Here is a 25,593-nt window from a genome sequence, read left to right as displayed (position 1 = left end):
GGGTAAGAGAGCTCTTTCATTTCATTAGATTTGTGTCAACTCCATTCTGAGTTTCGAGCAATGGAGACCCTTGGAAAAATATTCTGAGCTCCCCTTCAGGGCTGGGCTGCTGCAAATCTGGCAGCACAAAGCACTGAAAGTAAATAAAATGGTTCGCATTGTGCTCCAGGCATGAAGGAGCCCTAGAGATAGGACGAGAAATCCAGTTGATGTGCTCAGACCCTACCTCCAATTGTATGCTGCTGTTTTCTCAATAGTCAGAGCTGTAGCCATGGCCAAATTGCACAATTGGAGCCAAATCCTCCCTCAACTCTGTGTAGGCAACTTCATCCAAAGTCAGTAGGTGTAGAGTGCATATCTAAAAGGGACATTTGGAAATAGTGCCATTTAGTTCTCTTATCGGCCACATACTTACTATGTGGTAAGTGCTTTTCCACCAATTTCTGCACAAACGTGAGCCTGTTTGCTATTATCAGATGGCAACACTTGCTGTACAATTTCCTCACTTTTTAAAGCTTTTTGTGTTTTGCCAGTCAGGAGTACATTTTGCAAGTCCCTGGCAAACACAAGTGTACTTTCTCCTTGGCTTGAAAACTTGCGGAAGCCAGATGAAAGAAAACAGCTCCCAGGGAAAGCTCAGGATTTCATCAGTTCATCGGTGAAGTAGTCTTAGGTTTCTCCAGTCCAGTTTTGAGTGGATTGTGTTTCCTTAATTGAAGAAGTAAAATTTCAGAAGAGGGTAAGTGAAGAAAAGAGCGGAAGGTTCACCTCATGAACAAGTTCTCGTCCTTCCCTTGGCTCTCCGTCCTCAGGCTGAGGTGGTGGTTTCCATTTCCTATGTACATCTCACATCCTTTCGTGTGGGGGTGGGATTTACCAGGTGCATACATCCCCCACCGTCTAAGGTGGGCTCCCTGAGGCAGGACCAGCAGTGTCTTCATCTCTATAATGCTGGCATGTCTCATCAAGAAACATTTGCTCTCTACCTACTCTGTGTTGGGCATTGCTGCTCCTCCCAGGGAAAGGGATAGGGTGGGGTTGCATACTTCTATCCCTTGAGGAACTTAGAGCCTAGTCAGGACACGGATGCTTAAGCATAACATTTATGCGTAATGCGAGTCAAGGTTATGTGGAGTATGACCAGGGCGCCAAAGGGAACACGGCAGATGTGTGTGTAATCCTGATGGTATAGTCAAGAAGACTGCTGAGAGAGGACTATGCCAGAGCTGAATGCTGACAGTGACACTAACCAGGAATTACGTCAAGAATGAGCATGGAAGACAGGGAGTTCTATGCATGGGCCACATGCCGGTGAAGGGGCACATGCTTGTCAAGAGCAAGAGGGCAGGGAACAGCATGTGGTGTGCCATGCAAATTTCAAGGGCCAGCCTGGGAATAGTAGGGCCATTAAAACTGAGGAGGTGGACAGTGTCCAGCTAGCCAAGACTTTCTTTTTAATTGTCTAAGTTTTTAAAAAGATAGAGACTAATTTCAACACTGAGAAAACAGGTTCGTATCTGTGTTTTAAACAGTTTGAGGGCGCCTGGGTGGCGCAGTCAGTTAAGCGTCCGACTTCAGCCAGGTCACGATCTCACGGTCCATGAGTTCGAGCCCCGCGTCGGGCTCTGGGCTGATGGCTCAGAGCCTGGAGCCTGTTTCCGATTCTGCGTCTCCCTCTCTCTCTGCCCCTCCCCCGTTCATGCTCTGTCTCTCTCTGTCCCAAAAATAAATAAACGTTGAAAAAAAAATTAAACAGTTTGAATTGGGAAATTAATAAAGAGGACGGATTTTATCTGTGCAAGACAGAAAACAAGGAGCCCAACTGGGAAACAATTTTAATCATCTTGGTGAAAGACCAGGGCAGCCTGTGTTAGGGCATTGTTATTAGGCCTGGGAGTAAGGTTATGCAAGAAACATTGACAAGGCAGAATGGGAAGGATATCGTGCTGGAAAGGGGGTGGATGGAGGTACTCACTGGGCCCTGGGTTATGTAAACTTGAAGTTCAGAGTAGAGTGAGAGATTAAAGTTGCCTTATGTGCCTCCTAAATTTATTGGAATCAGAATAATCCTTGAGAGCAGATGAGATTCCCCATGAAGAACTTGTTAAAAGAGAAAAGCAGTAGCTGGGCATCCTTGGGGAAAAATACCATTTAGGGGGTGAGCAGGGGAGCAGGTGTCTTTCAAGGTGACAAGACCCTTCAGAGACCTACATGTGGGACAAAGACAGGGTGAGACCTTAGAGGTTCAGCAGTAAAGTTTTTCATAGAAAAGCAGAAAACAGGGGCACCTGGGTGGTCCAGTCGGTTAAGTCTCCAACTTTGGCGCAGGTCATGATCTCATGGCTGATGAGTTCAAGCCCCGCACTGGACTCTTTGCTGACAGTTCAGATCCCCTGGAACCTGCTTCGGATTCTGTGTCTCCCCCTTTCCACCCCCTTCCCACTTCATTCTCTGGCACTCTCTCTCTCAAAAATAAATAAAGATTAAAAAAACATTTTACAAAGAAAGGGAAGAAAACAGTGTCAATGCCACTTTGTGATTAGTCAACATAATGTCATATAACTTTGGCAATAAAATAGTCTTTGAAGACCTTTGTGTAGTAAAGACACTTCTACCTATTGCTTACTTAATACATGAATGAATGAATGAATGAATGAATGAGACCAAAACTTCAGAGACTCTGTTACCTTAGGATATAAAGGGGGAGGCTTCATTTGTTGGGTGAAGGCTGAGCTTCAGAGTAGTCCAATCTCTAGCCTTAATTACTTACTTACTTAGTATTGGTAACACAAAATAAGCCATTCTGTCCCAAGCTGTTTCTTATCGACTTTTCCTCTCCATAGAACTTGCCACCATGCATATTAGCAGTGATAGATGAGGCAAGAACTAAGGTGGAAATGCAGGATCCAGGGATAAGCTCCCTTCATCAATGGTCACAAATAGGACCCACTTCCACATTTCATGTAGGTTAAGGGCCATAGGTCTGTGTTCGGAAACATTGACAACTAGGTGTCACAACGTCCAAGTTTTAGCACTAGCTCTTTTATTGCCCACAAAGAGATCTCTGGGTCCGCACCTGTTCATCCTTGAATTGAAGTGACAGACTAATGGACTTCGACGTTTTCTTCCATTTTAAAGTTTTTCTAGATACTCACTCTCTGATGCCTGTGAAGCATACTATATTCACTTAATAAGTGCTCAACAAAGATTTCAGCCACTAATTCAGTCCCTCCGGACCGAAAGCTTTACACTGAAGCGAACAGAACGGTGTGCTGTTTGTTCCTGAACCAAGCAGAGATTTATTTCGCTTGCTGTGGTTGTTCTTCGTTTCTGCTTTCCCTGTTGTGTTGGTACATATGCCTTCACTTTATATTCCTGCCTTTCTCTCCGGAAGTCTGAGAAACACTGGTTGCTGCCAACGCATACACCCATGCTGACTCATCCAAGGAAGGTACTGAGATCCGCTCCTCCATGTTTTGACTCACTGCAGGGAAGAAGCACACTGCCAAGTTTGCAGCTTCCAGGGTTAGAAGAGTGACAGGACAGCAAGATGAAAGAACAAAGAAAAGAATGAGAAGAGGTTCTGATTCCAAGTGTGGCTTGCAGCACCGTGAGGGGAGAAACACAAACAAATGACCTGGCTGATTTCACTGGGAACATGCGCATCTCACTCACGTGTTCCCGGATTTTGACATCTACTAATGTCTTGCCTGGTGTATTCAGATGACTCACCATATGGACAGAGACAATGTTTTCCTTAATCCTTAGTGTAGTGTACAGCCCGAACTATCCAAGTTCCATCACCAACACTAACCACAAAAGGAAATGGTACTGCTGTTGCAAAACAGTGATTCACTTTCAGCACGGAAGCTGCAGAGGGCAGGGATCTTGTTTACGTTATATACTGTTCTCAGAGCTCACCAGGCAGTGACTAAATAGCGAAACCCGCAAGCCCATCTTCTTTCACTAACATACATCTAAGTCCTTAATGGCCGCCTAAATTCTCAACGTTTCCAAGGGTTGGTGCTTTGGAACTGCTTCGCAAAGGTATTTAAAAAGCCTGAATTGCAGAAAGCAGGCAATGTTTTGATGTTCAGAAAACAAGTCAGAATATCTGGTATTCTGGAGCTCCCCCCAAATAACAGTCCACTCTTTGATATTCTTGAATTAGAACAGCTCTCCATTTGGTTCAAACAAGAGAACAGCCTCCTCCCTCCTCTCTCACCTAGTCAGAGCTCTAACTTGCATGTATTTCCAGATATTCCCTATTGGGCTTGCCAAATGGCAGCCCTTTCTTACTCTGCTCTGGCACTCATAATCTTTTGCTTTTCTTGAAGATTTTCATGAGCCCCAGAGCACTGATCCTGACATCCAATCATTGCAAGAAATGTTTAAGAAATGTATGACATCTCGACCAAAGTGAATTGTAATTAATTGACTTTTTGAGAAATTTGCAATATTATCTGGAAATATATGGAGAAAACTTTTTTTTAAATTAGTTTTCTTTATTTTTGAGAGGTAGAGAGAGACAAAGCACGTGTGAGGAAGGGGCAGAGAGAGAGGGAGACACAGAATCCGAAGCAGGCTCCAGGCTCTGAGCTGTCAGCACAGAGCCCGATGCGGGGCCCGAACTCACGAACTGTGAGATCATGACCTGAGCCGAAGTCGAATGCCCAACCTACTGAGCCACCCAGGTGCCCCTAGAGAAAACTTTTAGTTGATGTTTTAAAATAAGACACACAAAAAATAAACATATGACATACAACCAAAGTGCACCGAAGATAATTATATTTTAAGAATTTTGCAACTTGTCTAGGATATCAGTAGATAAGATGCTATAGACTAGGGCTGAAAACCAGTCCCTTAGGGCAACAGAATCTCCCAATAGAGTGACTGGCAGTAAGGGTTGGTGCAGAGAAAAAGAAAAATAGGATAAATGGCTATTTCTTTTCCCACACAAACAACATTGTTTACTCTTAGAACATTCTTGTTTACCTCATTAAATTTACGACTCTTGGACAAAGTCAGTGTCTTATGTTACCAGCCTTCTGAGAATGAAATTTACAACGTTCATTGCTGTTACTTCATGATAAAAACATTTGTTATTGCTGTGCCCTCTGATCTAAACAGGGCCATGGGCTGCTAAACTTTTATTTTTAGAAACAGAGAAGAATTGATAGATGATACCCAGGAACAAAAGAGAGAAAAGGACCATAATCTAAGCCATAATAAAACTACTCTGAAGAAAATTCTGGAAAAAGATGAGCTTTTTTGCGTATGCCTTACATTGCCCTTAACACCAGAGCAGCTTGTCTGAAGTATTACCTTCACCTCCCAGCTCATTTGGTTACAAGCCGGTTCTATCTACCTTTATTTTCTTATAGGAAATTAGCAACAATATCTATCTCATATGTGTTTGTACTCTCACATTTAGAATGTTTCTGCCTTGATTTTACATTGAAGAGTACTGAAAACCATTGATTTCTAATTATAATGGTAAGCTTCACATCTAAAACAATGTAGAACTCAATGAAATAAATTTCATTCATATCCCTATTCCAGCAGGCACTATAGAAAAAAGCCCATTTAGGGAGAATTTCCCATTTCTGAAAGTATGGCAGACTAAATTTTCTGTTTCCCTTTGAAAGCTCCCAAAATGATTAAATAAAATCTTTTTTAAAGCACAGCGTTTTAAAGCCATCTTGGAACTCATGAGAAAAAAGGAATCCCAGATAAACTGAATCCCCAAAATGAAATAAAAGCCAGCCCCAGAGAGGTAAGCCAGCATCAAAGCCTCAGCTGTCTTGAGGGTATTGGCCGAATTGTGTAACCTTGACTCTCTATTTAGGTAGATTGTCCAGGCATAGGAGGTAACAGACAAGAGTCTGGGTCTGCTCAGAGTGAGGAACTTAATAGAATTCTACACAGTGCTGAGATTCCAAAGTGGAAGAGTAAAAAATAAATAATCTTTACCCTCAGGAAAGGAGAGTAAGGGAACTTGCTACCATAAACTTGACACTAGGTATGAGGAAAAACAAATATCCTTGAGAATTAATAATCACAAGTCAATCCTTAGGGACAATTTGTGATTTGTAACCCACATTTGGGTTCTTTGTATGTACTGAAAAACCACAAGCATGGAAAATAGTTAAATGTGCAGCCAGATTAATATTAATCCCTGACATCCTTTAGAGAACTCAACATCAGGATGGAGTTCTAGTTCTCACAGGTAATTCCAAGAAAAACAAGGAAATCACAATAAAAATGATCACAACACATACAAGAAACAGCACACCAAGAATGAGAGATGACAGAATTATCTGCAAAGACCTCAGATATTGAATACATAATACTCTTCTTTCAATGTTATTTTGGGAGAGAGCATGCATGTGTGTGTGTGTGTGTGTGTGTGTGTGTGTGTGTGCGTGTGTGTGTGTGTATGTCATGTGTGTAGGATGGAGGGGCAGAGAGAGAGGGAGAGAGAAAATCCTAAGCAGGCTCCACTCAGTGCAGAGCCCGATGCAGGGATCAATCCCATGACCGTGAGATCATTACCTGAGCCCAAATCAGGTTAGACACTCAACTGACTGAACCACCCAGGTGCCCCTATGTAAGACTCTTAACATAAAAAAATTTAATATGCTCCAAGACATAAAAGACTCAAAAACATGAAAAAATAAGACATTTTTAAAACCAATCAATATTTCAAAGTATCTATTGGATTTATTGATTTTTCAACTGAAACTTAAATATCAGTATGATAAATTAGCAGATTTAACATAGCTGAAGAGAGAACTAATGATCTTGAAGATAAATCTGAAGTAATCACCCCAGAGTGAAAACTATTAAAAATAGAAAAAAGTTGAAAAGAAATAGATGGGATCACTGAGAAAGTTTGACGTACATATACATGGAGTCTCATAGTTTCATTTACTCACAATGAATAAAACTAGAAGGAAATGTTGGAAAAATATTTTCAACAGTGTTTGAAAGATACTAAACTTATTCAGAAAGCTTAGTGATTTCCAAGCATACCAAATAAAAAGAAATCCATACCTAGACATATTGAAAGTAAAAATATATATCGATGAAAATAAGGAAAAGATATTTGAAAGAATCAGAGGAAACAAGGGTTATCACTTATAAAGAAACAATGATACAGATACTGATTTCTCAGCATAGCAATGGATATCAGAAGATAAACTGCAACACACTGAGACAAAGCAGTCATTACCCTAGAATTTCATACCCAGTATAACTAACTTTTTAAGAACAGGGGCAAAATAAGAACATTTTCAGAAAGGTAAAACCTGAGAGTTTTCATCATACACAGACTATCCCTAACTGCAACTCTAAAGGATATGCTTTAGAAAGAAAGAAATCTAGTCCAGATGGAAGGCCTAAAATGTAAGATTGGATTCTGAGCAATGAGATTAGTAACTATATGGTAAATACCAATACTAACATCTAAAAAAGCTTAATTTGTGAAGGTTAAAAATATAGAACATCATAAATGGAAAATAATAGCTTGTAAGCTGGGAAGGTGGTGAAAAAGCTAAAGCATTCTAAGGTTTTTGCATCATTTGGGATGAGAGTGAAGTTATGATTAATTTTAAGCTGTGCTCATTTACAAATGTTAACATATCCATAGTAACTACTAAAAAGAAACATAAAGAATAAATTTTTTAAATGAGTGCAGAGATAAAATTAAAAAGAAAGCAAGAAATTAGAAAAATTGAGTAACTAAGCAAGACGTAAATTTAAAATAAAAAGGTAAAAGAAAATTCCAATGAAATAATCTTTGGGGAATTTTTTAAAAAGATTGCTAGAGTTGACACACACACACACACACATATATATATTTGTGTGTGTGTGTGTGTGTGTGTGTGTGTGTGTGTGTGTGTGTGTGTGTATATATATATTTGTGTGTTTACAGGCACACACGCTAACATACATATATTCTCAACAAGTAAGAATGCAAAAGTATCAGTTAAGTCAAACAAATGCTAACCCAAAATATCACAAAGAGAATAGATTTTAAGGGGAAAAGAGCATGAGCAGAGAAAAATAAGGTCTCTTCATAAAGATAAAACATTTAATAAATTGGTAGATGTGACCAACAAAAAAGCCAGCGTAAAGATGGAAGACCTGGACAGCCTACTTGACTCACATGGACGTATGTAATACAGAGCACTGCACCAAATAACTCCAGAAGTTACCTTCCTTTTAAGAACAGATGAACTATTTATGAAATCATCCGCATGAGCAGCCATAAAGTACATCTCAATAGTTCTCAAAAGACTGGTCTCAGGTAGATTGTATTCCATTAACAGAAAGCAATCAGGTTAGAAATCAAAAACAGAAAGGTATATAGCACAAGAACTATATACTGGCAATATTAAAAGAGCATCTGCTTCTAAAAAATACATGGATCAAAGAAGTCATGAGAGAAAAATTTTTAATGAACTGTTGAATGATTCTTTAAAAAAAACTGCATATTAACACTTGTGGGATTTAGCTAATAAGTTCAGCTAATAAGTTCTGAGGGAAATTTGTACACTTCTATGAATGTATTAAGAAGGATAAAATCTTTAAATAAATGAATTAAGTACCAAGCTTCAAAAGTTAGAAAACGAACAACAGTATAAATCCAAATAAAGCATGATATAGGAATTCATAAAGAGCAATCCATAATTAAAGAATGAGAAAACAAACATACAATAGAAAGCATCAAAATGCCAAGCCATTTCTTTGAAAATATCAACCACATAGGAAAACTGCTGGTGATATTAATTTTAAGAAGGAGAAAGAGTACAGATAAATAATAATTGGTATGAAAAAGAAGGCATAACTTTAGATGCAGAAGAGATTTAAATTATAGTGAAAGGTTATTATAAACAAATTTATACCAAAACATTTGAAATCACAGACAAAATGGGTAATCTTTTAGAACATACAACTTATCAAAACTGGTTCAAGTAAAGTAGAAAACCTAAATAGTCATATAATCATTAATATAATTAAATCCACCGTTCAAAATCTTTTAACAAAGAAAACTCCAGGCCCAAATTACTTTACGGAGAAGTCTATTAAACATTCAAGAAATAAAAAATATAAGGCATAAACAAACTCTTTCAGACAATACAAAAAACCCACACTTTTAAACTTATTTTATGTAGCTAATATAGCTTTAAAAAAACAGAGAAGAGTATGAGAGAATAAAATAATAGGCCAAGTCAATCTTGGACACAGTTCCAAAATTCCTAAATAAAATATTAGGAAATAAAATCTAGCATTATATTAAAAATATACTCACCATAGCCAATTGTTTTCCTCCCATAAGTACAAAATTGTTAGAAAATTGATGATTCTAACTCATCACATTAAAAGATTAAAAGAGAAAAATATATCATGTTCAACACAGATACATAAAATCATTGGTTAAAATTTAACATGCAAACATGATTAAATTATATGATGACAGAGGTGCTAGCTAATGCTATAATGGCAAACATATTACAGTATGTAAATGTATCAAATCAACATGCTATAGACCTTACATTGCACAATATTACATGTCAATTATAACTCAGATTAAGAGAATTAGTGAGATCTCTGCCAGTAAGAAAATACAAATAAATAGAAGAATCAGAATGGAAAAAATAAAACTGTCCCCATTTGCAAAAGATATGAGTACATCCACAGAACACAAAAATAATATACAGATTATACATTATAAATAATTAGAGTTTTTTAGTAGAGAACCTGGGTGGTTCAATCAGTTGAGCATCTGACTTTTAACATTGGCTCGGGTCATGATTTCATGGTTATTGAAACTGAGCCCCAGTGGGGCTCTGTGCTAACAGCATGGAACCTCCTTGAGATTCTCTCTCCCTCTCTGCCCCTCCCCTGCACTCTCTCTCTCTCTCTCTCTCTCTCTCTCTCTCTCTCTCTCTCAAAATAAATAAATATTAAAAATAAAGAGATTTTTTAGCAAAACTGTTGGATACAAAATATTCAAAATTAAATTATATTTCCAATACCGCAGCAATAAGAAATGTAAATTTTGAAATATACCATTTATGGGCACCTGGGTGGCTCAGTTGGTTAAGCATCCGACTTTGGCTCAGGTCATGATGTTCCAGTTTGTGGGTTCAAGCCCTGCATTAGGCTCTGTGCTGACAGCTCAGAGCCTGGAGCCTACTTCAGATTCTGTGTCTCCCTCTCTCTTTGCCCCTCCCCTGATTGCACTCTGTCTCTCTCTCTCTCTCAAAAATAAATAAAACATTAAAAAATTTTTAAAAGTATACCATTTAAAATAGCACCAAATCCTATTAAGTACCAAGAAATAAATTTAACCAATGATATACAATACTTTTTAAAAATTACTCATTTTATGGACAATTGGGATCTCATGAAGATAAAATCTTCTACACTGCAAAGGAAACAATCAACAAAACTAAAAGGCGACAGACAATGGGAAAAGATATTTGCAAATGACATATCGGATAAAGGGCTAGTATACAAAATCTATAAAGAACTCACCAAACTCCACACCTGAAAAACAAATAATCCAGTGAAGAAATGGGCACAAGACATGAATAGACACTTCTTTAAAGAAAACATCCAGATGGCCAACAGGCACATGAAAAGATGCTCAACGTCACTCCTCATCAGGGAAATACATATCAAAACCACACGGAGATACCACCTCACGCCAGTCAGAGGGGCTAAAATGAACAAATCAGGAAACTATTGATGCTGGAGAGGACGTGGAGAAACGGGAACCCTCTTGCACTGTTGGTGGGAATGCAAACTGGTGCAGCCATTCTGGAAAACAATGTGGAGGTTCCTCAAGAAATTAAAAATAGATCTACCCTATGACCCAGCAATAGCACTGCTAGGAATTTACCCAAGGGATACAGGAGTGCTGATGCACAGGGGCACTTGTACCCCAATGTTTATAGCAGCACTTTCTCTATTTTTTTTAACGTTTATTTATTTTTGAGATAGAGAGAGACAGAGCATGAATGGGGGAGGGTCAGAGAGAGGGAGACACAGAATCTGAAACAGGCTCCAGGCTCTGAGCTGTCAGCACAGAGCCCGACGCGGGGCTCGAACTCACGGACCACAAGATCATGACCTAAGCTGAAGTCAGCCGCTTAACTGACTGAGCCACCCAGATGCCCCAGCAGCACTTTCAACAATAGCCAAATTATGGAAAGAGCCTAAATGTCCATCAACTGATGAATGGATAAAGAAGTTATGGTTTATATACACAATGGAATACTACTTGGCAACGAGAAAGAATGAAATATGGCCTTTTGCAGCAACGTGGATGAAACTGGAGAGTGCTATGCTAAGTGAAATAAGTCAGGCAGAGAAAGACAGATACCATATGTTTTCACTCTTATGTGGATCCTGAGAAACTTAACAGAAGACCATGGGGGAGGGGAAGGAAAAAAAAAGTTAGAGAGGGAGGGAGCCAAACCACAACAGACTCTTAAAAACTGAGAATAAACTGAGGGTTGATGGGGGGTGGGAGGGAGGGGAAAGTGGGTGATGGGCATTGAGGAGGGCACCTGTTGGGATGAGCACTAGGTGTTGTATAGAAACCAATTTCATATTAAAATAAATAAATAAAAGTTAATCATTTTAAACAAAAAATTAGTCTATAAAAATAAAAAAATTGATAGGAATGACAAATTCATTAACAGAAAGAACCAATATTATGAAAATAACAGGTTTTCCCCAATTTTTCTACACACAAATAGATTTTAAAATTATATGGAATATCCAAATAATGAAGAATAGCCCAGATACACTTGAAGAAGAAAACAAGGTGAGAACACCTGCCTAACAGGTATTAGTACTTACTGTATAATAAGACAGTAAGATGCTGATTCAAGTATATGTAAATAAACCAGAGAAGTAGAACTGAAAGCTTTCAAACTGACCCAATCGTGTATGAAAACTAACAGTTGATGGAGCTGGTTGAAAAGCTATAGAGAAAGCTATATGATACTGAAGAGTTGGTTTTCTATGTGAAGTAAATAAAGTTGGATTCCCTATCTCACACCATACAGAAAAAATCAAATCTAGGCATATTAACAGATAATAGAGGAGAATATCTCTGCAAAATTGCTACAGATTAATATTTATAATATCAAAACAGGAAAATATTGATAAACTGGACTATGTTAAAATTAAGAACTTCACTTTATAAAAATAATCATAAAAAGAACAAAAGAGCTAACAGAAATTGGGGTAAGTTATTTGCAACCCATATGATGTTACAGTGGAAACATACATACAGTTTAAGGTCTAACCTTTCAAAAATGGTGGAAAATAAATATATGACCTCATCTGCACACACACACACACACACACACACACACACATACTGAGATCTGGGTGAATAAAAGTTTCCCTGAGAATATTTACTCACAAGTATGTTCTCATATAGATTTGGTGTCTGAATCTTTACTACAACATGATACAGGAAATTACAACCTGATATTTAACATAGAATATTCTCTGCCAATAAAATTCCTGAGATTCCTGACTCCCATCCCCACCCCTACTCTAATCTCAACCCAGGATACAAAGGATTCCAACGAATAAAACCACAAGGGAAATAAATTCACAATCTTAAATTACCAAATAAAAACAGGAAAAAAAATCCATTAGGTAAAAGTCAACAGATAAATAAGAATAGATCTTGAAATAGATTTTGGATAATAGAACTATGAGATATGGAATAAAAATGAAGTATATTAAAATGATTGAGGACATAAAAGGAGAAGTTGAAAATACCTAAAAGGAATGAGCACTATCACAAAGGCAGGCAGACGTGAAAAATAGCCACCTGGAATTTCTAGAAACAATATAATTGGAATATAAAATCCAAGAGACAGATTAACAGCTGAATATGACCTAATTGAAGACAAAATTAATAAACTGAAATATAGAGATGGTAAAAATATTAAGAAAGCAGGACTGAGAAAGAAGTATAAAACCTGAAAGAGTCATTAAAAAGACCAACAACATCTGAGTTCCAAAAGAAGCAATAAGATGTGGGTAAAGCAGGCAGTATGGAGAGCTATGGGAAGAGAAAGAAAGAAGATATTTAGTGATTTTCAAAAGATGCTTGATCAAACCTTGCCTGAAGCCCTTTCCATTACTCAGCCCTTCTGTTGTTAGTCCATACATTTTCTTAATTATTTAAGCCTATTTGTGTTGAGTATTTAGTTCTTTGCAAGTTAAGTTTTTCTAACTGACATGGGGAGTAAGAAAATAAAAATTAGTTAAATTGAAAAAGTAAACAAGGTACCTCTACACGCAGCATCTAGAAAAACAGATACAGGGGCGCCTGGGTGGCACAGTCGGTTAAGCGTCCGACTTCAGCCAGGTCACGATCTCGCGGTCCGTGAGTTCGAGCCCCGCGTTGGGCTCTGGGCTGATGGCTCGGAGCCTGGAGCCTGTTTCTGATTCTGTGTCTCCCTCTCTCTCTGCCCCTCCCCCGTTCATGCTCTGTCTCTCTCTGTCCCAAAAATAAATAAAAAACGTTGAAAAAAAAAGAAAGAAAGAAAAACAGATACAGATAAAGCCAGCTGAAAGTTAACAGGAAACAATACTTCTCCCAAGTACATACTGCCGATGTAAAGTGTCTCGACAAACACCTTTGGGTGACTACTGCTTTTTTTACTCACTGAGATACTTTGCTCTAAGCAATGATTCATTGGGTTCTATCTACTCCTGAAAACAATACTACACTGTATGTTAACTAATTTGAATTGAATTTTTTTAAAAAAATTAACATTTTAATTATCAAAAACTGGGTTTTTTGGGGGAATTGTATCAGTAAAAATTAAACATCACACTCCTGTAGAGGATCTAAGCCACTTTGACACAAAGGCATCCTCAATTTCCAATCCTGGTGCAGAGCTTCAAATAGGGTTTCGAGACCCTACACTGTACGTCTGTCTTAACTTTGTAGTTTCCAAGGAAACAGGACTTTAGATCCACTTCACAGCCCGGACTTGATGTTAAACCCTTTGCACACAGCCCTGCTTTGCTTGAGCCTATCCAAACACTGCTTTATTTAAATGTAACCTAAACTCCATTATCCCTCAAAATCCTATAATAACCCCTATGTTTTCTTCTGTTTGGTGAAATGCCCCATAGTTCCCTGGTATGTGGTCTCCCTCACTGCAATGGCACAATAAACCTGACTTTGCTGAATAAAAGCTCGTTTCTGGTGATCTCAGGCCAACTGGGCTAGAAGAGAAGGCAAAAGAAAGCAAACTAAATAACTCAAAATATAAAAGTATATTTTTAGTATTTGCCTGAAGAGAGTCACGTTGAGAGGAGTACAAAAGAGGCAAATGACAGAATCATTTGGTTGGTCTGTAACTAAATAGGGAGGGTTTTCGTTGATGATAGCTTCTTGGAGAAGGCGAGTTTTGGAGAGAGAGAGATTCCCTTTGCTCCATTAAGAACATGGAACTAGCAACAGAGGTCCTTAAAGAAAAAGGCCCCCCTCCCCCTCCCCTCGCCACATGTATGCTTCCAGACAGGGACAGTTCCTTGTTCAATGCAGGTGGCCATGGGGCTCCCAGAAAACTGAGTGAAGCTTAAAACAAGTGCCAAAGCACACTCTGGGATCCAGCTGCCTCCCAGGGCTAGGGCTGAGCTCCTGGGCTGTATTTTCAGCAGAGAACTGGCAGTCATAAATGTCAAGCCCTGATCAACATAATCCCCTTAGTTCTTCCAGCTTAGTTCACAGCGAGTAAAGGTGGCATGAAGAAGATTTCCTATGTTGGAAAAAAAAAATAATTGCTGAACTCAGATTGGCATAATATTATAGTATTAACGTTATCTATGGCCTTTATCTCCAGCAGGTTCAAGATTACTTAAGCGTTTGTGGGAATTAGATTTCTTTGTAATCAAGACAAAACACAGCCTTTTGGTGCCTTCTCTGATGGCGAAGTATGGTTATTTTTCAGCTGGGGGAACTAATAAGAAAAATCTGGTGTAATGCAGCAGTAAAAATAAAAAGTGGAGCATAATGAAGATGTAGCTCTCTGATATCCTCAGTTTCAAGAAACCCTTGTGGCTCCTCTCACCTTCTTCAGGTCCCACGGCTTTGACCTTGAACAGTGAGAGTCATACCCACAAGGCGTGCACAGGCTACTCAGTGTCTTGAATGTGGGGTACTTACATAAGTAAACACTAAGGAAAACTACACATGAACCAAGTACAGTTGCATTTTTAAGAGCTTGAAAACTGTTCTAATCCTAACTGGTTCACCTTTAAATTACTATGGCTTCCTGGGCTCTATCAGTCCATCGTGTTTGCATTTCCAAGCATTTTTTAAAACGCCAGTATGTTGATTTTCTTGACCAAACCATACTGAATTAAAAGCATCAAAGTGTGTGGGGTGGGTGGGCGTAGATTCTAAATGGAACATTGAGAGATTGTTTGAAGACACAACTTTCTTTCATAGCAACAGCTTTTGGAGCTTTAAATAACTCAGGTCATGCACGGGTACCTTCAGCCCCAATGGAGAGCTTCATCACCAAACTCCGTCCACTTCCCAAAGATGCAAAGCACATCTCACCTGCCAATCTCTACAGGTGTCAGCCTTGCAGGAAGAACATGACAGCCAGCTTCTCAGAAACGGAAGGGATCTGCCAATTCACCTACCTTGTATATTTCATAGACAGGCGATTTTAAAAGGTTTCAAGTCCCAAAGTTTGGTTGTTTACATCGATCCTGCCACTGATATGTTGCCAGGGCCTGCCACCTGTCAACTTTGTCCAACCTACCCAAAAAGGAAGCTGTAAGGGTGCATGTGCCATTACTGTAGAATATGGGATATTAAAATAAAAAATATTCCAGCTCTTTGATTTCCTCTGATTTTGTGGGTAATACAATAACCAGAATGAGATAGCTGAAACCAATAAAATCTGATTTATAGCATTAAAGGCAATCTTTATAGCACTTATTTATGGTACATTACATCTAAAATCCAATTTCACAGGCCGCTGTTTGAAACTTTCTGTTCAATCATAAATACACTACATACACTGTACCTCAGTGCCACAGAGTTAGATTACATAAATGTCTGTATCCCCAGAAGGTATTAAAATTCGGTTACTATGGTGGTGAGTGAGCTTGACAGTAATTTTCCTAACCAACTCTTCAACCAAAAAGATCCAGTCAGCATTTGATAAATACTGAAAACGCTAGACTACTGTCATTAAACCACACACACACACACACACACACACACACACACACACACACACTGCTTAGATAACTCTACATTCTAGAATGAAATTAATTGAAAAGAAGTATAGAGAAATAGGATAATTGATGACGCTGAAGGATACTTGCATTAATGTCGCTGGGGTACGTTTTCAAGCCAATGAGCAAAAGCACTTTTTGCATGACACCATCCGTATTGCAAGAAGACACATGGCTAAGTCTACACATGCTACTGTGCAAATATAACCTTAAGTGTCTACATTCATACACTTCAATGGAGAAGCCTATATTGTGTTCAATTACTATAATCATTGTCAAAGAGAGGGCAGAGAATACAATCTTTCGGAGAACAGTCATTTGAATCTTAAGCAACTTCACATTAGTTTAAAAAGGTTTTGATCTTAAAAAAAAAATCGGTCTCCATAAGCTTTGCTTGCCAGGTGTTAGATAAATGTAAACAGAGTGGCTGGAATCTTCGCCTGAGCTAAAAGGAAGCAGACTCTTGCTTTGTGAGAGTTGGCACTTAAGTTTCATTCCCTAAATACATTTCCAACTCATTGTCTCCAGAAATGTGCGTCATGCACCCCTCACCTGGCTTATGTTCTACGCTGGTAAGTCATTCCAGACTATAGTTCAGGGCTCAGATGTACATGACAGAAAATGGCAGGAAAAGGGAGGAGACTCAGTACTCAAATAACCAACACTCACTACGTCTCTGGCCCGTGCCAACCATTGCACTATGCCAGGAGTGCACTGGGATTCTGCGGGTCCTGAAGCTAATCCAGTTTGAGGATTCTCCTTAAGAAAAGAATACAGGCTTCAAAAAAATTACAAAACTAGGTTGCAAACTTAATATTATCTAGAAGGGACTTGAAACAAGTGAAGCTTTGGTAACAAAGTGGTAAAAGCATCTCTGAGTCTTGCTTTTCACATATCATTCTATCCTCCCTACAGCCCGGCAAGGTCAGCATTATTCTTTAGTTGAGGAACCTGCTGCTTACATGGGTTATCCCAGATGAGGAGTTAGGAATCCATTCCTTGGAATGCAAGCTCAAGTTTGTCTGCACGGAAACCCACGTATACTATTGAGTTTCAGTTTATATTGATGAAGGTGTGGGTTGTATTAGCTGGACCTCCCTGAGATGGGAAGGTACTATTGGTTGCTTTAGCCTCCAGAGAATTCTTCACGGCAAGGGAAGATTTGAGCAAGAATTAGATTCCCCTGGAGGGCTTGTGAACTACAGATTGCTGGATCCTACCTCCGGGGATTCTCACTCGGTAGGTGTGGGCAGAACCTGAGAATCTGCCAGGCAATGTTGATACTGCTGGCCCTGGACTATACTTTCAGAGACAGACCTAGCGAAGCTGGATTAATCCCAGCATTCCATCCATCCGTTGTCTTCCTCTGGTACACCTACAGCTACTGTCGTTCAGGTTTACTCTTACCAGCTCAGCTCAAACGGAGCTAAACCCCACCCTTTTCTGTAAAAGCCTTAGGCTGGATGAACAGTGGCTAAAATCCAAAAGATGCTGCAAAGGAAAAATGTTAGTGAAAGATTATGTTGGAAGTACAGACTGATTCCTAAAATCTGATTCAACAGTGATAAACTCAGCGTATTTAAATTAGCTTCACTATAGCATAATTTAAAATTGTTAAGTAACTGTAGTTAATGAAAACTCATATAAATGCCCCAAATTTTCTGTAAACTAATAGAAAAATAAAATCAATGAATATGGTGAGAAGCCAAGGAAAGACAATCACCATGTTGGTGGTGGGGGGGGGGGAGACCCTAAGACACTAAGGGCATGAAGTGTCATTCAAAATTGAGTTAGTAGGATTTAATCAAGGTATTTAAATGCATTCTACAATAGAGTACAACATACATTCTGTATTTAAGTCGGATTCAATATAATAATGATGGACTTTTATTACAAGACAGCTATTCAGTGATACTTATGAAATGATTGTAGACAAATTATCTCTGTGACATACTACAAAAGTCACATCCATAAATTATTTTAAGATGCCAGCACTAAGTATATTAAGATTTGAAAGACTTCAGTTCTCTCTGAACTCTTATGTCTCTTGAACATGTTTACGGAAAGAAAAAAAATGACCCTTTTGTCACTAGCATCTCATGAATTATTCTGTAGTAAAGCATCTTGTGTATTTTGCCCTTTGGTTGAAAGCCTATGAGGAGCTTTGTTTATTCAACAAAGAATTACTGACACCTACTAGGTGCCAAAGATACACAAATTAATAAGATACCGATTCAGCCTTCAAAGAATTAGCCAACTACATTATTCTCTTTGTCTCCTTTACTTGAAGAAAGAAAGTAGAAGTAATACAACTATCTAGCAAGTCATGTCAGAGATAGAAAAATATAATCTGAGTTTTGGGTTCAGGGAGGTTTTCTTCTGCTAACTCCATGTGACTTACAGAAATGGATGTTCAGAGATCCATAGTTTCCTCATGTGGTGATCAACAGACTAGGGGGTGCCTGGGTGGCCCAGTGGATTTTGGCTCAGGTCATGATGTGGCTCGTGGGATCAAGCCTCGCATTGGGCTCTCTTCTGTCAGCACAGAGTCCACTTCACATCCTCCACCCACCCCCCCGCCTCTCCCCTGATCTCTTGCTCTTCAAAATAAACATTAAAAAAGAAAAAAGAAAAAAACAGACTGATTTCTAAAAATATATACATAAGGTGAATATGGCCCCACTTAGAATACTTTCTGCTTCTAGGAGCAGAGAGGTTCATAAGGAAGGCTTGTGTGCATGGGCATTTGTATATGAATTGTCTAAAGAATAGGAAAGTGTTGATAATGAAAAGAAATTAAGAGTTTTTCAAGTAGAAACAGATTCTGAAAAGGAACCACAGATTTTTTTTTTAAAGAACTAGTGATAAAATGATCAAATTTTAGATCAATAAGGTGATATACATGGAAGCTCTGCAATTGCCTAGAAAATGTACCAAGGGTAACAACAAATCTTAGCTCTGATTCCAGTCAATTACCTAGTTTATGGACCAGTACACAAGAAAACAATGAATTCCCTTCAATTATCATGGGCTATAAGCACCTTCATTTATAAGAGAGTCCATAAGAAAATATATGTTAATATTTATAATATCAACATTTGATACTATTCTTGCTTTCTAAAAACGGCTGCTATAAATGTATTTTTACTACACATTTCATAGGCAGATGGTTTAAAAAAATACCGTTTAACAAAACAAAAACAAAAACAAAAAACAAAACAAAACAAAATAAAAAAACATTTCCTAGCCAGTGTCAACCGTGTTTCTATTAATCTACAATATATGGGAATAATTCTTTTGATCCTCTCTTAAAGCTGTTAGCAGAAACTTTTATTTAGTATAATCAAGGGAAGGGGCGCCTGGGTGGCTCCGTCGGTTAAGCATCTGACTTCAGCTCAGGTCATGATCTCACTGTTTGTGGGCTCGAGCCCTGCATCAGGCTCTGTGCTGACAGCTCGGAGCCTGGAGCCTGCTTCAGATTCTGTGTCTCCCTCTCTCTCTGCCCCTCCCCTGCTCATGCTCTGTCCCTCTCAAAAGTGAATAAACATTAAAAAAATTAATTAAGGGAAATCATAAGTTTCTAATAGAAACAGATGACTTAAATGTTGCAGCAGCCTTACCAAAGTAAACTTCAGGTCATATATATCAAAAACGTGCCTATGTCAATATGAAACAAACTTTCAGTACATTCCACACAAGGAATGCTGCCTGTTTGCTCAATGCCTATGATGACGTGTCCAAACACACTTCACTGGTGTCACAATGTCATAAATCCTTCATGCTTCACCAAAATTCTCTAACAGATTCCTCTAATGGTTGTGTTTATTCTGCTTCATTGACTTTCAAGTTCACATCAAGTCTCAAAACTTTGAACTAAAAGGAATCTTGGAGATGATTTAGTCCCCTCCTTCCAGCTCACTCTCAGGTATGATTCATTGAGACCCAGAGAAGTCTGGTGATATGTCCAGGGTCTACATCTGGGTGATGAAAGAGCCAAGGTTGATTGAGGCCCTGGTCACATGACTCGCCGTCCATTGGCATTGGTCTCACTGTGCCCATTGATCAATGATCTTGGATGGTGCCCTGACACCTTCTTTGGAATCCCACGCTCTCAACAGCTATGTGAGTGTATGGCATCCAGACATTTGAAGAGCAAATATGAGAAGCAGGAATTTGTACATGGAATTCTGGACTAGCTGGCTTATGCTAACTCACAGAACGATCACTAGGAGCAACTGGTATGAAGTAGGTAAACTCTTAAAGCAACAGCCTTTGTAAATTGTAAAGCACAATGCAAATATAAGGCATTTTCAAGACCACATAACCTAAGACATTGTTATATGGAAAGTTTCTTAAAGAAAAACCGAGGTGTCTTGCTAAAAATGTATGGGATACCACAAAATATCCAAGCCAAGTTCTACCCACAAGCAAACTGACCGGATACATTTTAAAGATGTATTGTAAGCAAATGTTAAGAACAATCTTATTACCAAAGCATATCTGAGATGAAAACAAACCTGAAATTTAGCCAAAGGTTAACCAGCATTTGTAGAAATTTGGCTGCTTTTGAAAACTGTACCAAAATGCCAATTCTAAGGGGATGGAGTTGAATAAGACCATGATTTTCCATTTTCATAATTAAATGGGAATATATTTAAATCACCCATAAAATGATAGCGTATTATTTTGTTTTTATTTTCTGTCAGCAATGTGTATACATACGCAACTCTGAACCTTCAATAGTCTTACAGCAATTTATAGAATTAATAAGAAATTGGATTCTCACAAACTAATAGACTTTTTCACCATGAAAAACCAACTTGAACAAAGATTCACAACATGGTAAGTTTCCATTATTCTTGCTTCGTTCCTCTGCCTGGAAAGGCTTCCACCCACCGTTGCCACCAATTCTCTCTGCCCTGAAGTAGACCCCCCCTGAGTCGGCCTTGCAGATGCTCACCTACCCCCCTCACCTCCATCAAGCCTTTCCTTGTCACTTCTCCTGCTTTATCCAATCCTCCTAACGTATAGCTCTCGGCTCCTGTTGTACGCTAGTGATCATTTTTGTGCTTACTTATAGTCTACCTCTTAAACCGTAGACTCCATAGACGTAGGAACAACTCAAAGGCCTTTACGTTCACAGCACAGTGCTTGGAGCTTGCCATGACCAATAATCTTGCTCAGTTTGATAAGGCTAACGTTCCTCATCAAATATCTTTTTATTGACTATTTCCCACAGTGCAATTAAAGGGAGGAACTTTTAGACACAAGCCTTCTTTTGATTAATTTACTCAACTCAGCACGTGATCATAGAAAAGCAGTCAAGTATTTAGTATATTTAGTATTTACTGCTGAGTTTACAATAACAGCATTTTAATAGAAAATGGAATCATGCAGGCCGATAAAATAAACGGCTCCCAAAAAAGCAACTTAAGTGATACTCTCAAAAGAAATAGTATATAGAGACTGAACAAAAACAAACTTCCTGATTTGTATCTTTCTATTTTTCCACCGGTCTCTGAACACAAGAAAGGAATGGCAAACCACCACCTCAAATTAATAAAGTCAATGTTTATTTATTTATTCATTAAATGCTGAGCCAGGCACATCGTAGGTGCCAGGGAAGCAGCATAACAGTGACCACAACTAAGTCTCTGCCTTCAAAAGGCAAAAACTTAGTGGTGGTGACGATGGTTGACGACCTGAGTTTGACTCTGAGCTCTGCCACATAGGAGCTGTGAAACCTCATGTAATTTACTACACCTCTCTCTGCTGCAATGTCCTAGTCTAGAAAATAATACTACCTATGTTGCAGGGTTATGAGTAGTCGATGAGTTAATATTTGGAAAGTTCTTTAAAGCGTTCCTGGCACATATGATGTAAGTGTTTGACAAAATTTCAAGGTGCTTCAATTCTACCAAAAAGAGACAGACACAGAACACATCTCTCTATGATCTGTCACCTGGTGACAACCGCTGTGAAAAAAAGCAGGAGGCGGAGGGAACAGAGGGGGTAGGTCGCTGCTACTTTATTCCTGGGTCACTGGAAGAACCACAGGGACTAAAGGAGCAGGACACTGGCTGGAGGCCAGGTCACAGAAGAACTGAGGGAGTATGATAGCTCCTGCTTCCGTGGGAAATACGGTCCAAGACCCCCAGTGGATTCCTGAAACCACAAATAGGACTGATCCCTATTTATACGATGTTTTCCCTATACACATATCCATATGATAAGGTTTAATTTATAAATTAGGTGCAATAAGAGATTAACAACATAACTAATAAAAAAACAGGACAATAATTGTAACAATGTACTGAAAAAAAAAAGCTGTGTGAATGTGGTCTCTCTTATTGTCAGCGTCCTCACCCTTCTTCGTGTGACGCTGTGGGTGATAAAATGCCCATGTGATGAGATGAAGTGAGATGAGGGACGTAACTCTTCTGCTCTGGACCACAGGCAACTGAAACCTTAGGAAGCAAAACCATGGATAAAGGGGGATTACCGTAATCCCACAGGGCATTGTGGGTCGTGAAAAGGACCACACGTTTCAATGTGCATGAGGTGAAAAGCCACTGGAGGATTCAGAATGGAATATTAATGTTACTGGGGTTTTGTGGTAAAAGGACAATTGTGTCTGCTATAGAAGATCAGCGAGCACACAAACAGTCTAGATGAGAGACGATCTGTCTTTGACGAACAAGGTAGCAGTGGAGAACATAACATGTGGCCAGTCTCAGGTTAGTTTCGAGGTATAGTCCCAGGATTTCCTGACTGAGGGAAGCAGGGAGAGAAAGAGAAGTCCAGGGCGACTCCAGGGTTTTTGGTCCAAGCCTCTGCAATGATGAAATTATTATCCATGGAGATGTGCAGACCAAGGGACAGTTTTATCTACTACAAGTCAAATCAGTTTCCTCCTCAGAAATCTCCGGTGGGCCCCACTTACTTTGTGAAGTAAGTCCAGCCCTCTTGGCATTCGATTCGAGGTCCTGCTGGCTGACACCACAGTCTTGCCCCCATCCATTTCACACATGCTCTTTCTGCTTCAGCCACACCTGACCCATTGCTGGTCCCCAAACCTTCACAGTTTAATGACTTTTCCTTGATCTTCCCTTTCCTGGAAGCACTTCCTCCTCTTGTGTGCCTAAGTAAAAGTTACTCAGTCCTTCAGTGATTAACTCGAAAGTCCATCTCTCCAATGACGCCTTCTCTGATATTTCTTGGCAGAAAGTTTTGGGCTTTCTATTCTTGTCACACACACCTCATTTCACCTTAAATTATTTTACATACTTGTTTTCCCGTTTCATCGAGTAGACTGTATGCTCTTTGAAGGTAGAAATCATTTCTTATTTATGTGAATAGATCCACGGTTCCTAACACACTGCTTGCATTAAAAATAATTCAAATTTTTGTTGAAATGAGATTAATATTAGTATCACTGAAAATATCTTTCGGGGGGGAGCACCTGCGTGGCTCAGCTGGTTGAGAACCCGACTCTTGATTTCTGCTCAGGTCATGATCTCGGGGTTCGTGATATCAAGCCCTGCATCAGACTCTGCACTGACAACATTGAGCCTGCCTGGAATTCTCTCTCTCCATCTCTCTCTGTCCTTCCCTCTCTCTCTTTCTCAAAATAATAAACTTAAAAAATGTCTTTTGATATGGAAACAAGCAAGTGCTCTCTTCAAAATATGCTAATTTCAGAATTTTGCTATTTTTTAATTTCACCAAATAAACATATATTTAACATTTTCTTCACTTATAGAATGCCAATAGGTAAATCATAGAGGAAAGGAGAAAGGAAAGGAAAGGAAAGGAAAGGAAAGGAAAGGAAAGGAAAGGAAAGGAAAAAGGAAAAAGGAAAAAGGAAAAAGGAAAAAGGAAAAAGGAAAAAGGAAAAAGGAAAAAGGAAAAAGGAAAAAGGAAAAAGGAAAAAGGAAAGGGAGGATTGATGTGCCTCTGGTTTTTTGCGTTTGTTTTTCAGCCAGATACATTTCTTTGGCTGATCATGTAGGTAATACTCTTGAGCTTTACATGATAAGGTTAAAATTTTTCTCTATGATATCCCAGCATATAGTTCAGGCAATATGCCTTAAGTTTTTATTTTTTCTTTCTCTTTCCAGCACAGCTACAAGCTTCTCTGGGGAACCAGCTGTAACACAAAGATTTGGTACACTATCTGTCTCTTCCATTTCAGAAAACTACAAATTATGTGCTTTGAGACATAGGAAGTAAAACATTGATTGTATACAACATTTCAGTAGAGTGGAAGGTATTCTAATTAACATGATAATCAGCACAGTCCTTTTCATTGGAAGAGATTGTATAATCGAACATTTTTTATGGATTTTGATAAACATACTTTATTCTCTGAGGGATTTCAAGCTTCTGGTGTTATTTCTCTTTTCTGGATACCAAGGTATACAATTAAGGTAAAAGAACAAAGAAAGAACCAGACATTAACTTATAAATGAGCTAATAATTGACTATTACATAAGGGAATAACACCACTCCCTGACTCTTCTGATGCTGATTAAAATAAATCATACTGGGGACACTGGAAATCAATAACGGTCTCAGAAATCCTCTACCATTCTTTATACTGGTGTGTAAGCCTCACTTTCCATCCATATTATTTGTTGAAAATAAATAAATAATTTCACCTGGGGCACGATGATAGCAACCTTTATTATATGAAGTTACTCTTAATTGAGTACAAACTCAGCCAGGCATTGAACTGAACATTTCATATATAAAATCTTAAATTTTTGCAATAATCCAGAGGATAGCTAATATTATCCCCACATGTTTTAATTGAAGCTGAGAGAGATTAAGTAATTGCTCCAAGGCAACAGAAGTCATTAACAGTCCAAGTCGGGATTTGAACCCAGGCTACCTGATGCCAGAATCCACGTCCAGAATCATGGATTCTGGATACTACCAATTTCCTTGATCTTCCTGTGTACCTATGTGCCTGTGTTGTCACAAGGAATGAACTGGTGGAGAAAAGTTCAGTAACCACTCTCATGGAGCCTCCCTAATCATTCCGAGAGGAAGGAAAATGGCTTCCCTAGTGTATATTTTGAAGATTCAAGTGGAAGGCAATATTGACCTTCCCAGTTCATTTTCCATCACCACATTTTATTAGAAACAGTAAAGTATGGTAGTATATTTCAAATTAAAGTACGTTTTAATGGAATTATTTCCACTAGATTCACAGGTAAATTTTCATAGAACATAATGAATCTTCCCCTGTTAGATTCCTACTTTGTAACTGAAGAAAAT

General features: G+C 38.7%; 1 protein-coding gene across 1 annotated transcript in view; it reads right to left on the bottom strand.

Moving 5' to 3' along the window:
• HS6ST3 (heparan sulfate 6-O-sulfotransferase 3) overlaps positions 1-25,593 on the bottom strand; it is a 662,198-nt gene that overhangs the window by 190,132 nt on the left and 446,473 nt on the right. The window lies entirely within an intron of this gene.

Source organism: Felis catus, chromosome A1, assembly GCF_018350175.1.
Source record: "Felis catus isolate Fca126 chromosome A1, F.catus_Fca126_mat1.0, whole genome shotgun sequence".
Lineage (NCBI taxonomy): Eukaryota > Metazoa > Chordata > Mammalia > Carnivora > Felidae > Felis > Felis catus.
Note: the sequence above shows the minus strand (reverse complement) of the source record. Positions and strands in the feature narration are given on the sequence as shown.